General features: G+C 44.2%; 1 protein-coding gene across 4 annotated transcripts in view; it reads left to right on the top strand.

Annotated features, from left to right (window-relative positions):
- The window catches only part of LOC126563988 (rap1 GTPase-activating protein 1), a 145,237-nt gene that overhangs the window by 113,271 nt on the left and 19,145 nt on the right, over window positions 1-12,821 (top strand). The gene's annotated exons all lie outside the window — the stretch shown is intronic.

The raw sequence follows: 12,821 nt of genomic DNA, 5'->3' as shown, positions 1-12,821 counted from the left end.
TTTTTTGGGCTTCATTTTTCTGGGTAGAAAACAGCTGGAACTAGAGAGCGCACCCGCTGGGAAAACTAATCCTTGTCCATTTTTATGCGGGTGTATGTGTGAACTGTGGATGCACAAGAAACCGTACACAAAAACGGATAAGGAAACCCGATCCTGTTTGCTTGTTTATGGATTATATGTTTATGACCATTTTTCTACGCCCTGCCCACAGTGCAGCCCTGGGAGTATGCGGACGTAATTGCTATCCGTAGGGCAATCAATCGAGCTCGTATGTATTTTTGTTTTGGATTTTTGCAACCGTATGCTGGAGGAGTTGCATGAGAAATCAATAGAATATGGGCAAGCATTTTCTGTACTCAGTTCGAACAAAAAGCCTTGTCGATTGAACGGTTCTCACGGCGCTGCGGATTATTTACAGTTTGAAGTTATCATTTGCCAAGTCACACATTCCTGCGTTCGTCGTCATGCGATGCAAATGTGTGGCGATAGAGGTATGGCTGCGGTACAGCTTTAACTCACACTCGCGTATGTACAGCGAGACACAAAAAAAAAGGCCCCACTGGGGGAAACAAGCACCTTCTCAAGTGTGTATGTTGGATCGGCGATCTCGCGATCGCACCACAACTCCACGTACAGAAAAAAAAACACGCACACACACGGATCGAGGGGGTTGAAACGGCGAACCGTTTTTTTTTCTACTTCTTCTCAGCTGTAAATGTAAATAAACTGCTTCCAACTTCTCCAACGTAGCGCGCGAACGGAACGTGCCAAATGGGTAAGGTTAACTCGTTCGGGTGGCATTCTACGGTTTTGCCTATTAATTTTTCTGTAATTGTGTGCGGCTGTGTGCGTGTGTGCGGGGGAGGGAGGCAGATACAGTAGTCACTCCACAACCCCACAGATCACAAACACGTGTTAAATGCGACCAAATCGTTGTTCCACCCAGTTCGCTATTTGACTGCGATTAAAATGCTCCGGTTGTGCTGCTGGCGGCTCACACGCAAGCCGGTAGTCCCGGAGTACGAGGAGTCTGTTGTTAAATTTTTGCCCTCACGTCAACACCACCCGAGGAGCGAGAGGGGTCGCTTTGCATCAACAATGGTTAATTGTATGTGTGCGGGGGTGCGTTTTCCGGTCCGTGCCACTGTGGCTGGCGCTGATTGCAAACTGATACGCCATTTAATACAACATACACCGAGTGTACTGTGCTCGGGGTTTTCTTTCAATGTGCCTTTTTTTTCGCGACCCCACTGCCATTCTTCCCACTACCCTTCAAGCATGGGGGGGGGGGGGGTGACCCGTTCTTTGGGTGGGTTTAAATTTCATACAGAAAATTTAATACCCACTTTAATCGTGGGCACTCTCCAGTCGACCGCTCCTAGTACACGCCGTACTCCCCATTCGCGAAAGGGCAAATGTGCATCAATGATGCAGGGGAAATTATGGCCCTTTTTTTCTTTTTTATGAAAAAAAAACCCCAACCCCAAAGAGACCGGCAAGAGCAGAAGCAAAAATAAAAAGCCGCTCGTTGATCAGCTTCAAAGTATCAATTCGAGCAAATCACAGAGCACCCAGCGAAATGGCGAGAGAGACACGACGATCGTTAATATCTGCGTGAAGTGCAAAGGGTTTTGGCTCGTTGTGGCTCGCTAAATTTAAGCATATGCGGTATGGGTGCGTCATAATAAAATAATATGAATATAAATTTCCACGCTACACGTTTGCGTGTGGCGTTGTGCGAGAATCATAAACAGGATCGTGCTCGCTTCATGGTCATCTGATCGGGTTGCAACAGATGGCCCCTGAACCGAGTGGGGAGACAGCCCATGACGCAACGGCCGGCAGTGATATATTGGCGACACCAGGACGCACCACCATAAGGATGTCTCCAGATGCGAAACCAAAGCTCGGAGCGAAGAAGCGCCGTAAAGAAGGAAGTCAAAGTCATTGCCAATAATTGGAGCTCAACCTCTGCTGGCCCAACGGGCCTCGTCCCGTTGTTTCGGTAAGGCATATTGTCTCCAGCCCGAAACAATGTCCATACGATGGATTGCTTTTTGGGGTTAGCAAAAGACACTCGGATACAGCGGAGGATCGAAAATTGGAGCCGTTCCTGAACCGTTGCTCAATCTATTTGAATGTTCTGCATGATTTATGTTGCACGACAAAACCTCAATGGCAGGGCGGGTGGTCGTGGTGGTATTGTGCCAGGCGAGATCCAGCACACTTTAGTCGGTGCCGTGCTAGTTGTGCAGGCGGAAAGATGAGCAATTTGCCCTAATTGGGCGCCATTAAAAGCGAAATCTAGAAGGCTTTTGGATGCTCCGGAGTGCACGACTTGGAGAAGTTTTTTTATTATGTCCCAACCATTATCCACATCATTTTCAACGATTAATCGGGGAGGGCGGATGGCAGTTCGCGGCGCAGTTTGTTTAGCAATCGAGATTTATCCCAAATCGGGGACCGTTTAGGGTGTAATGTACAAAATAGAGTTCGCTTTTTGACTTCTCAAAAACGAAAGAATTAGACGGTATGTAATTGTGTAAACAGTTGGAGGCGACAAATTGAGCAGTCGAGTTCGACCCCTCCAAGACAAAACTTACAGCCTACGACCCACGACGGACACTGCTGAAACTTAAGAGGCGGGCGCCACAATTCTTCTTTGGAGCATAAATTGTAAACCGTGGGTGTTTGTGGAGACAGCAAGAGAAACAGCAAGAAACATTAACACTGGCTGGAATAAATGAGGGCCTTATACTTTTGAGATATTTACTGGTGGAATAAAGACCCCGAAGAACTCATAGACCAAGAGAAAAGAGCGCCCTCTATGAATAACGTCGTTTGTTCTTCTTTCGCGCTCGTTCGATCGATCAACGCTGATGTCTCGCTAAAGCAGTCTTCAAGGCGCGTCGACTCGCACTAGCTCAATTGCTATTCCTCGCATGGTAATCATCATAAATATCTACCACACACATAAACAACAGAAAAAGAAACTCCAAATACATACACACATATCCGCGTCTTAACCCCTGGGCGACGCGGATTTGGTGTCAATCAAAGTGCGAGGTACTAAAATTATGGCCTTTGGGACTCTATAACTATCATTAGATTTTTGTTGCCGAGTGGGAGAAAGAACCTCGCGTTGTCTGCTGGACCTTCTTCAACCCTCCCTTCGTTCCAAGAGGTTGAGAAGTAATTCAATTGTTTTATTACCAACAAAAAAGCAGGAATTAATAGCAACACAAAATCGTAAGCCTCGATCGCCGGGGCTGGTGTTTGCGGATATGCAACGCACAGACGCACACATCCGTTGCGCTTCGGTTGGGCCATCATCATACGTGTACACGCGCGACCATTTGTCTGCATATTTACATTATTATTGCATGCGCGTGTGTATATCAACCGCCGAAGAACACCTGAGGGGGTGTCTATCTTCATTTTTTTGTGTGTGTTCGCGATTGTGTCGTTCGCAACTATTTCTACACAATAATAGTGCTGCCCTCCCCCGAACCCGATACCGAAGGGTTGAATGCCATCCTTTTTCGACGTGATCGGAAACGAAAACCGTCTGCTGCACCTTTGCTTCGGGCGCCGTAACATAGCGTTACCTTACCGTTCGCGCTTATAATATGCTCAGATGTAACATGCGGCTTTTTTTGTTGTTGTGTCTATGTGTAGTCTGATGCATATGTTGTAGCCTACGGCCTGCAGTCGAAAGCAATGCGGAACTTTTGTCTATTGTGTGCGGCACGCCTTAACGCGTTTCCAAGTGTGTTAAATTTTCCAATTACAATGATGAAAAAACAGGCAATTTCTTGTGTGGTGGCCTCATTTCCTCGCTAAGTGGATGGGCTGGAGTAGCAGCAGTGGGCGGGAAAGGGTAGATTATTTAACTAACGAGCTTATCACGATTAAGGGCGCTAATCGTTGTTCCCCTAGCTAGTTGATCCCGAACCTAAAGGGGACGTGGAGCAAATGAAAGATCATGATGCGTCTTCTAATGGAGGAAAATCTTTGCTCCGTTCGCCCCGAAACGGTACAATGCTCTCGCGAAGCTAAAGTTATTGCAACAAAGCGTGGAATCATTTTCTTGATCGATTAACTGCCCATTTAGCAAGAGGATCCTCTGCCACACTACGAAACCCACGGGAACTTCATCGTCAAGAAATGGAGAATGATCGACGTGTATGAAAAATGATCTTCATGTGTTGGCCGTATGGCTTTCCCGAGGTTTAGTTGCAGAAATTAGTTGAAGAAGAGTTGGAAAAGCATCACTCGCCTACCCACGTTTAGACTTGCCTTATAAGCACCGATCATAAGCCACCGCGAGAAGTGATGGATGGATATTTCATCGTTTGGAGAAGCATCTCTTTTTTTTCCCTGCAGATGAAAATCTTCACCACTAATCCCGCTGCTTTTGCGCTGAGCCGGTACGATCGCTACCGTACTCGCGCATCAGGGAAACGGTAAATCCGCAAATCGAAAAAGGGTACTTTCGCGGTAATTTTAGCGTGATCGTTTGGTGAAAGCAACATCACCTCTACCCCGCCTTACTGCTGCCAACCTTCCCGAGCCGACTCAAACAAATCATGGAGCGCGCGCACTCTAATACGATCCGCCATAATATTCCCCCGTCTGGTGAAGTCTGTGGAGCACGCTTTTCGGAAGCTGGATGAAGTACTCTGAAGCAACGCAAAGAACGACAAGAATAGCAGCTCCGGCCGGTACTCGGATCGGACGCCACAGAGGAGAAGTCGTAATTTACAAGCAAAATCAGTAAAATCACGATCACGCTCGGGTGGTGGTTTGTGGAAATCAATTTTTTCGGTGCTTCTTTTCACTGGTTGATCACCCCGTCGGGGGCTACTTCTACCCTTTGCTCTACTCCCCTTCGTTCGATGTTGTTTTTGTCGTTTGAGTGCGTTGTTTTAAACTCTCCTGCACAACATGAAAATCGATCACAGAAACATGGGAGCTCGCGTAAAGGGACGTCTGTAATGGCCGCACGTCCAAGAGGGAAGAAAACAAAAACTCCCGTTAAACTGACCTAATGCCAACGGGAACATTGAAGTACGCGCTTGGAGAAACCGCGGGAATTATTGAGTTCAAGAGGAAGCTAAAGAAAAGACACCGTTTATTTCTGTGTGTTCCGTATGCAGCCGCCATGCTTCCCGTTCATTCCGGTCGAATGTATTAGCGCTCGTCCCGGAACAGGGAGAGATGCCCTGGCGCGCGTTCGTACATGCTAAAAAGAGCCGCTTGTTTTCCTTTCTGTCTGGCTCCTAATACTGCTTCAGACTACTGGAGGGGGACTGGTGGACGAGCTTTCCGGGTGGACGCATTTTATTTACTCTACATTTTATTTGAACCATGCACGACAAAGTATGGTAAGATGTGTTGGGTAATAAAATGTCGTCCAACGCCGGTGGGAAATGCAATCGATCGGCTTGTTAGTGTGGCAAAGTGAACCAACATGGTTTTTTAACTGCCGCCAAGAAATTGGTTAGGGTGAGTTGGTATAACAATCATTTCTTTCAAGCCCTGAACCACAATTCCCGCGGACCGCCGAGCGTTGATGACGATTTTCTTTTTCCACCATTTTCACTAACCCTCTAGCGATTGCTTCACACACAAGGCAAGGGGGCTGCAGAATCGATCGATTCACCCGAAGTGGAACGACGATCATCGCTGATCGCTTTCACACCTCGCACCACGTTACGATGTGATAATAAATCGACGTTCGACAATCGGTTCCCTTTCTCCAGCTTTGGTGGCTTTAAATTATTCGTAACGTTCGTAGGGTGGAGAAGTGAAGACACTAATAAGACATCTTTGCGATCTGACAGGCGAAACGTACCTCGCTCACGTGCCAGCAGGGGCAGCTAGTAAACGGTGGCTGAATTTATTAGATTATCAGCAGCAGTCGTCGCGCATTTGTTCAAGAAAGCATTAAAGATAAAAAGAAAAGGGAAGGGTTGCTCTATGCGCCATCGGCATTTATTGGATTTGATACGCGGTGTGGCTCTTTGTGGGGCTCTTTGTGTTTTTTTCCCCCTTATGCATATGAGCTCATGTAAAGTAATCGAAACGCGACAATCACTAGCCTGTAGAGTGGTGAAAGAAGGCCCAGCAGAAAAAACAGCTTTCTATCAATTTCCCTGTTCAATGGCTTTTTAAGGAAGCCAGAGAAAGAGCGAGAAAGAGACAGAAAGAGTGATTGGAGTTTAAGGCGACTATAAGATAAATAATAAAAGATTGCGGAAGGCCAAAATTGTAATTGGTGTGATTTTATAGCACTTTTATGGATGATACTAGTAGCTGCTCTTTTTAACTACTCTTTTCAGTTTGTTCTATTTGGATTTTTATATTAAGCTTTTTTCTATAATGACCGTCTATACTTTAAGAACGAAATACTCTGTCCAACAAGAGGTGTATTTTTTATTAGTCAACTTCTTAAGTTCCGGTTTTATTGTTATAACACTGACTTGATAATGTACAAAATGGCGCGATAAAAATGTAACAAAAAATTCGAACCTCTGCTTAACCACCGTGATGGTGTTTTTGGTTTGATTAACCACATTATAACGTTCATCTACTACATTTTTTTGTTGCGCTTCATTGCGTGCATATTTTAAAAACTGAAAATAAAATCAGTCCATTCCTGGTAGGTACAGGTGTTGAGTTCTGAAATGAAATTCACCTTTCAACGGTGGTAGACGAGTGAGTGAGAGCAATAAGAAAAAAACCACTCCATGTTGGAATATAAAACGTGTCCGGAAAGACATCCATCTTGTTGGACATATGATTGAGCATCGTTTTATTTTTTGTCATACATGTCCACCAGTTATTGAAGTGAGTAATTGAGCCACTCCTCGTTCCTATCTCTTGCTGTTGGTGTAAGTCACGGTGAGTAAGATGGAAGACGATTCAATCAAATTGATGAGATTCATTTTATTCCAATATTAAATGAGGTCTGGATGTTAGTGACCACTCTAAACTACTTTACCACTACCCGCTATACACCTCAGCTAAATAAATGATTGGAACGAAGCAGTTCAAAACTGCGATGCGCAATCGAGTGCGAAATAGCCATCAGCTCAGCGATCCGGGAAAGCTGGGTGAGTTGAGAAACATTTAATATCCACTATCCAACTTTTGTGTTAATGTTAATGCGCCATCGGTTTGTGTGAATCATTGCTGCTGCAAAGCTTCACTCGTCCGGTCACGGTTGACAGACACAACGAAACTCGAGGTGGAATTTTGCTAAATGACCTCCTCACGGTCAACAATTTGCAGCCGATGATGATCAAGTCCTAACGAGCCCGGGTGAAGGTTAACTACTACATTGGGATTGGTGTAAAGTGTCTTATCATTTTTAGTTTGTGCTAGTGTTGTTTCTTTTTTTTTTTTCTTTTCTGCCCACCCACCTAACTTTGGTGGCGTGTTGATAATGGGAGGATGATTAGATGGGAAAACGATGTTCAGCAGGAAAATATACATGTCGGCCTCATAAAAGCGGTGCCAGATGAGTTGATTAATATAAGGGAAGGATTGTTGCGAAATGCGAGAACATCTCTCGTTACATTTGCGAACACTGGGTACAGTTGTCCACAATTTCGCCGCCACCATGTCTCGCTAATTAATATGCAAAAAGTTGTCCCCATGCCCACTTGTTGTAGTACGCGGTGTGTTCGGAATCGGTAGCAAATAGTAATTTATATGCCACACTACGTCCAAGCAAGCACCGGCCTCATCAAAAGGTGCGGCACAATGGAATGCATTGCGTTGGTTTGGATGTAGAATTGAATTTCGCTTTTTTGTCATATAAAATTAGCATTGCAGCGCGTATCAAGCTGTATTTGTACAATCGCTCAAAACGGATCTAAATAGAACAAAACTGCCATTATCTGGTGCGTAGATTACGTGATAAACGAAGGAGTCAAATGCGAAAGCACTAAATACATTACGTCAAATGCTTCTAGCGCCCTCTGGTGGGAAATTCCTTCCACAGTAAGATCGCGCACTAAGTCGAGAAGCGTTGAAATATTTACTAAAATGCTCAACAGGGGAGAAAAATAGATGGGAATCCGATCCCTTTTTTCTGACTTTAATTTGACGGACGTAGATTTAATTTAAAACTGTTCTGCCTAAATGATCAACTCAAGAGTGCTCACGCGCTCAGTGTTGCTATGATGATGATCGGAAGATAAATTTCCCCCAAGCTAGAGGATGGCTTTTTTCTCCTCTAAGCCACACTCAACATTCCGATGTAGTTTGTTGATTTTGTTAAAATGTTCAGAGTGCCGCTTCGAAATAGCTTTCTTCACTCCTTCTCTCCATCATTCAGTCGAACCCTCCCCCCCCTGTGAAGTGTAAAAGAAAACTGACCAACCTGAAATCGGTGTCCACCCAAGATGAAGGTGCTGTGCGCGATCTTTATTTGTTTAAAGTGACAGATAATAGGCGGCTCCCTTCCTTAGTCTGCAAGGGAGAAGTGTTGAAGAAAAAGGGCACAACAAACCCACACAAGGACTGACGGGAGTTGAGTTTTCCACCACGATTTCGCCATCTCATTTCGCGACTCAACAAACGTTCGTTTTTCATAGTCATCGTTTCCCATTGTTCAAAATCAGGTGGGACTGATAGGAGATAGGGGGGGGGTTGAGGGTTGAAGCATACTATGTAGCAACTCGCCCATTCTAATCGGTCACCTTTTGTATGCTGCTGTTGGCGGCTTTTGTGCATTATTGTGCTTATCTGCGCCAATAAATCTCGACTTTTAATTGTAGCTCATTAATCTCCACCCCGTTTGGGGACGGTGGGTGGATTGCTCACAACTCTGATACAATTGGACCACGCCAAAGGGTGCGATGGTACAGGAGTGGAAAAATGAGTAAATCGCAAGCCTTCTTTTTTGCCTAATGAAACAAAAGTGGTCAAAAATTATGCTTGAGAGAGCGGACACACACCGACAGACGGATGACAAACGACGATTTGTCTCCATTGTTGAACCTCGCTAGTAACAATCGCAAAATTGTTTTTTCCTTTTTTTTTTGGATGGAAACAAATCGAAAGTGACAGTGTGACCAACACCGCTCGCTCGACGCTTCATTGTGTGGGGCGGGCGAGTGAATCTTCCGCACGCGAATTGCTCGCGGTGGCGAGAAAAGTGAAACTTTCTTCAGCACGATCGCCATGACGTCATGACAGGGCGAGAAAGTGACATTTCGTCTACGGGGAAGAAGGCTCTCTTCATCGTGCAACTCGCAAATTCCTCGTCAAGATTTTCCCCCCCGATTTGCTAATATGTGTGGCGTGCTCGGTGTTAAAAACGAAAGCATTTGTTGTTGATATTTCGTGTCTAGTTTAATCTGTGCATTGCTGTAAACAGATATACGCGTGTGTTGAGATGAGTTCGACAAGTTAAAAGCTTCGTGAGAACAGCTTAATGTAATTTTCATCTTTCCGATTTAATTTTGCGTCGGTGCTAAGTCATGCATAATGGCTTTTTTCGAGCGCTTTTGTGTGTGTGCTTGTAACAATTACTCGGAGGAAATGTCACTCTGAATTCCCTTCCAACTGGAGCTATGCGAAGAATTCGAGCATTGCGAAGCGTACGCACCGGGGACATTAACATTCCAGCGTCTTTCGGTTAGAATTTTGCAGGGGTTTTCGGATTCGGACAAATTTTGGTACGGGTCTCAAATGTTAGATATTTATCATAAGCTATCACATTTCTAAGTGTATAGTCTATAGATAATATTATAAGACAGTCAAATTTAATTAAAATACAAAAATAATGATAATCTGCCGATATTTGTCGAATCAACCTAGGTCTTTTCATTATAAAATTGTAAAAATATGGTGAATATGTAAGGGAAAACGAGGATGGCATTGCATCAATCAATAAATAGGCTCTTATTTACTGCTTCTCACTCACTTCAAAAATATGTTGAAAAAGTCTGATCCGTCAGAACATACTCAACAGGCGTACTAACTGCGAGAAGCGTTATTGTATTTTGATTCCCATAACTAGTACAGAACCGTGTTTAATAAGAGTATAAAAACATTTCATAGGTACGTTTACACATGCAAGTTAAACTAAACTAATTTAAATTTACACTACTAACTGCTTACAAAATGTATCAACCGATGCCGTTATTCTTTGTAATGTGTTTGTAAGAACTGAAGTTGTTCAAAATTCTTTAATCTTGTAAAACCATCTGAAAACCTCTGTATATGCTGAATCGTTTGGTATTAGTCAATTCAAATGGACAAAAAAAAAACGGTTCGAGTGCGTGACAATTTAGGAGAAAAGAGATTTTTCTCTGCTACAGTCGTGGGACTTAATCACTAAACCTCTCGCTCGTAAAGATCCGTATTGAGCGCCCCATCATCAAGTAATATTGATGTGTTGTGTAGTAAAATCCCATTTATTTTAGACAGAAATCTTCCACCGAAAAGCAAGCGCAAGACCACGCGTACAAAGCCAAATCCCCCCGCCCCCCCCCCTGATCGGATTAGTATTTCAGATTCGATGAAGCTCTAGCAAGCCAAGCAGAGCCATTCACATTATTCAGTGCGTGCGAGTGATTTGCGTACACGTTTGCATTTGAATGAGTTATTATGACGGGCTTTGGATGAATTTGTACGCACGCTTTTTTCTTTTTTCGCGTTTGCCTTCCCACCCTGATTGACGTCACGTAAATGACACTAGGTTGGCTTGCACAAAGCCTAGTGGTTAACAGTCGAAGCACGATTTTAATTGAATTATAATGAAAAATGCGACTCGCCCACCACGGGTTTTGGTTTGTGCCGTGAAGCTTTTTCGTGCCGAAATGTGGTGCAGCTTGGATTGATTTTTTTTTTTTGGTGTTGAAAAGGGCACAAAAATCCTCCCCCTTTTATGGAGTGTGAGGGTGTAAACACTGGAAAACTGCACCATATACACACACACGCACACCCGAGCCGAAGTAGGTTGAGGGCAATTGATTTGTTGGAGGTTTTTTTTTATTATTATTTTCATTTAATCCTTTGCATTTTTCGAAGGGTATTTTTCTATCCATAGGAACGTGAGCAGCGTTGTTGTTTCGTTAGTTCGTGCCTCCATACCGAAATGATGATGCATTTCGTTGTACACAGCACACAAACAAGCTCGCCACAGTTTGGCGATATATTTTATTCACGTGAAATACAGCATAGCCATCAGGCCAAACGATCACACGACACAACGAGACGTGAACGTGATGGCTTTCCCGGTGCTGGAGCAGAATCTATTTAGTTTGGCCGTGTTTTGAAGCATATTCCGTGTATGCGCTTTGCGCGCTGGTATGCTCGATGGTGCCGTGGACTGTGGGCAATTAACTCGTTCCATAGCTGCCATCATGTCAACCGTGTGTGGGCACACAGCCGGGCACTATTCTCACGATTTTCGCTTTTTCGATTACGGTGGAAAATCGTTCTGGCGATGCAAATGCGGGCTTTAATCGGAGGATTGGGCAGAAAGGGTTTATGGCATCATCACGAACAAGTTGCAACAAACACAGTTGTGTGATGTCACATAGCATTTTGACCTCCACCCCGGGTTCGTTTTCCCTTGCAGAACAGACACACACACACACAAACAGCGTCGAGCCCTTCTGACCTTCATCCATCCAAACGAATCAATCAGTCGACCCGAAGCAGAAACGATTTTAGGTGATTTGAGACGAAAATTGGTTTCCATTTTTAAGCGTTGTTTGTGTGTGTGTCTGCGCAATGCAAATGTGCAAACATTGGGTGAGAAAAATGGGGCAAAATAGTGATGCATAGCAACTCTCAAATCAATCTTCTTTTTTTTTGTCAGCCAATCATCAATAAAATCAATCATCGAAATGCCTTTTTTGCGCTGTCCTACAAGCACTACGGGGCACGCGTTCAACACACAATAGATCAAAATTACCATTGCAATTTAAACATTTTTTAAACGATGCAGAGAAAGAGCGAGATTTCAGCAACAAAATAATGCACCATCAGCATCAGCGCCGAAAAAATAACACCCCAAAGACCAGTAGCGCCGCGCCAGCCCTTTAATTAAAACTGTGAAATCGCGTTTGATGAACTCCGATGGCTGCTCGATGCTCATGCACTCCTAGCTTTTGCATCTCTGCTTGAGTGTGTGATTGTTTGTGGGCAAACACTTGATCGATAAAACGAATCATCGTAAATGCGAAAATATCGCCCAGACCTATTATTTTGGAAGGGCGCAACACAGCAAGGGAACCATCAGGACAAAGTGACGTAGAAAATTCGACTCTACCAACTACTTACGCCTGATAAGCTTTTCAAAACACACGAAAAGCATTTTCTATCCTCCCTTACGCTTCTGCCTATTGCTAGCTGAAACCCTTAACCGGAGCTCTGGCGTCGCTTCTTTACCGCTGACACCGTTTAAGGAACGGAAATCAACTTCCCAACTAAACCCGGCCAAGTTGCATCCACACGTGATTGCAACAGTAAGTTTGAAAGCAAGAGATTCGTGCCCCACCTCAGTGCCTCCTTAACAACTTTCCCTCTGTTGGGGAAAACACAAGGAACAAACGGGCGCCAAAATGTTGAGTACAATTTAAGTCGCTCCTCTGGTTCATGATTAGTTTTGCCTCTAAATTATAAAACTTGTTACTCTTGTTCATCTCTCTCGAGCTGTGAAGGTTGAAGAAGCAGTTCATTAAAGTGTCGAAGAGTAGCTTGAGGCACGATTTGAGCCGATCTCGGAGTTATAATTCGATGAAAGTTTGGTACATTTTCTTCTGCGCGTTTAAAATCGAAAATTACAGTCAAGC

This window comes from Anopheles maculipalpis, chromosome 3RL (genome assembly GCF_943734695.1).
Source record: "Anopheles maculipalpis chromosome 3RL, idAnoMacuDA_375_x, whole genome shotgun sequence".
Taxonomy (NCBI): domain Eukaryota; kingdom Metazoa; phylum Arthropoda; class Insecta; order Diptera; family Culicidae; genus Anopheles; species Anopheles maculipalpis.
The sequence above is the reverse complement of the archived record's forward strand: the minus strand, read 5'-3'. Positions and strand labels throughout refer to the sequence as shown.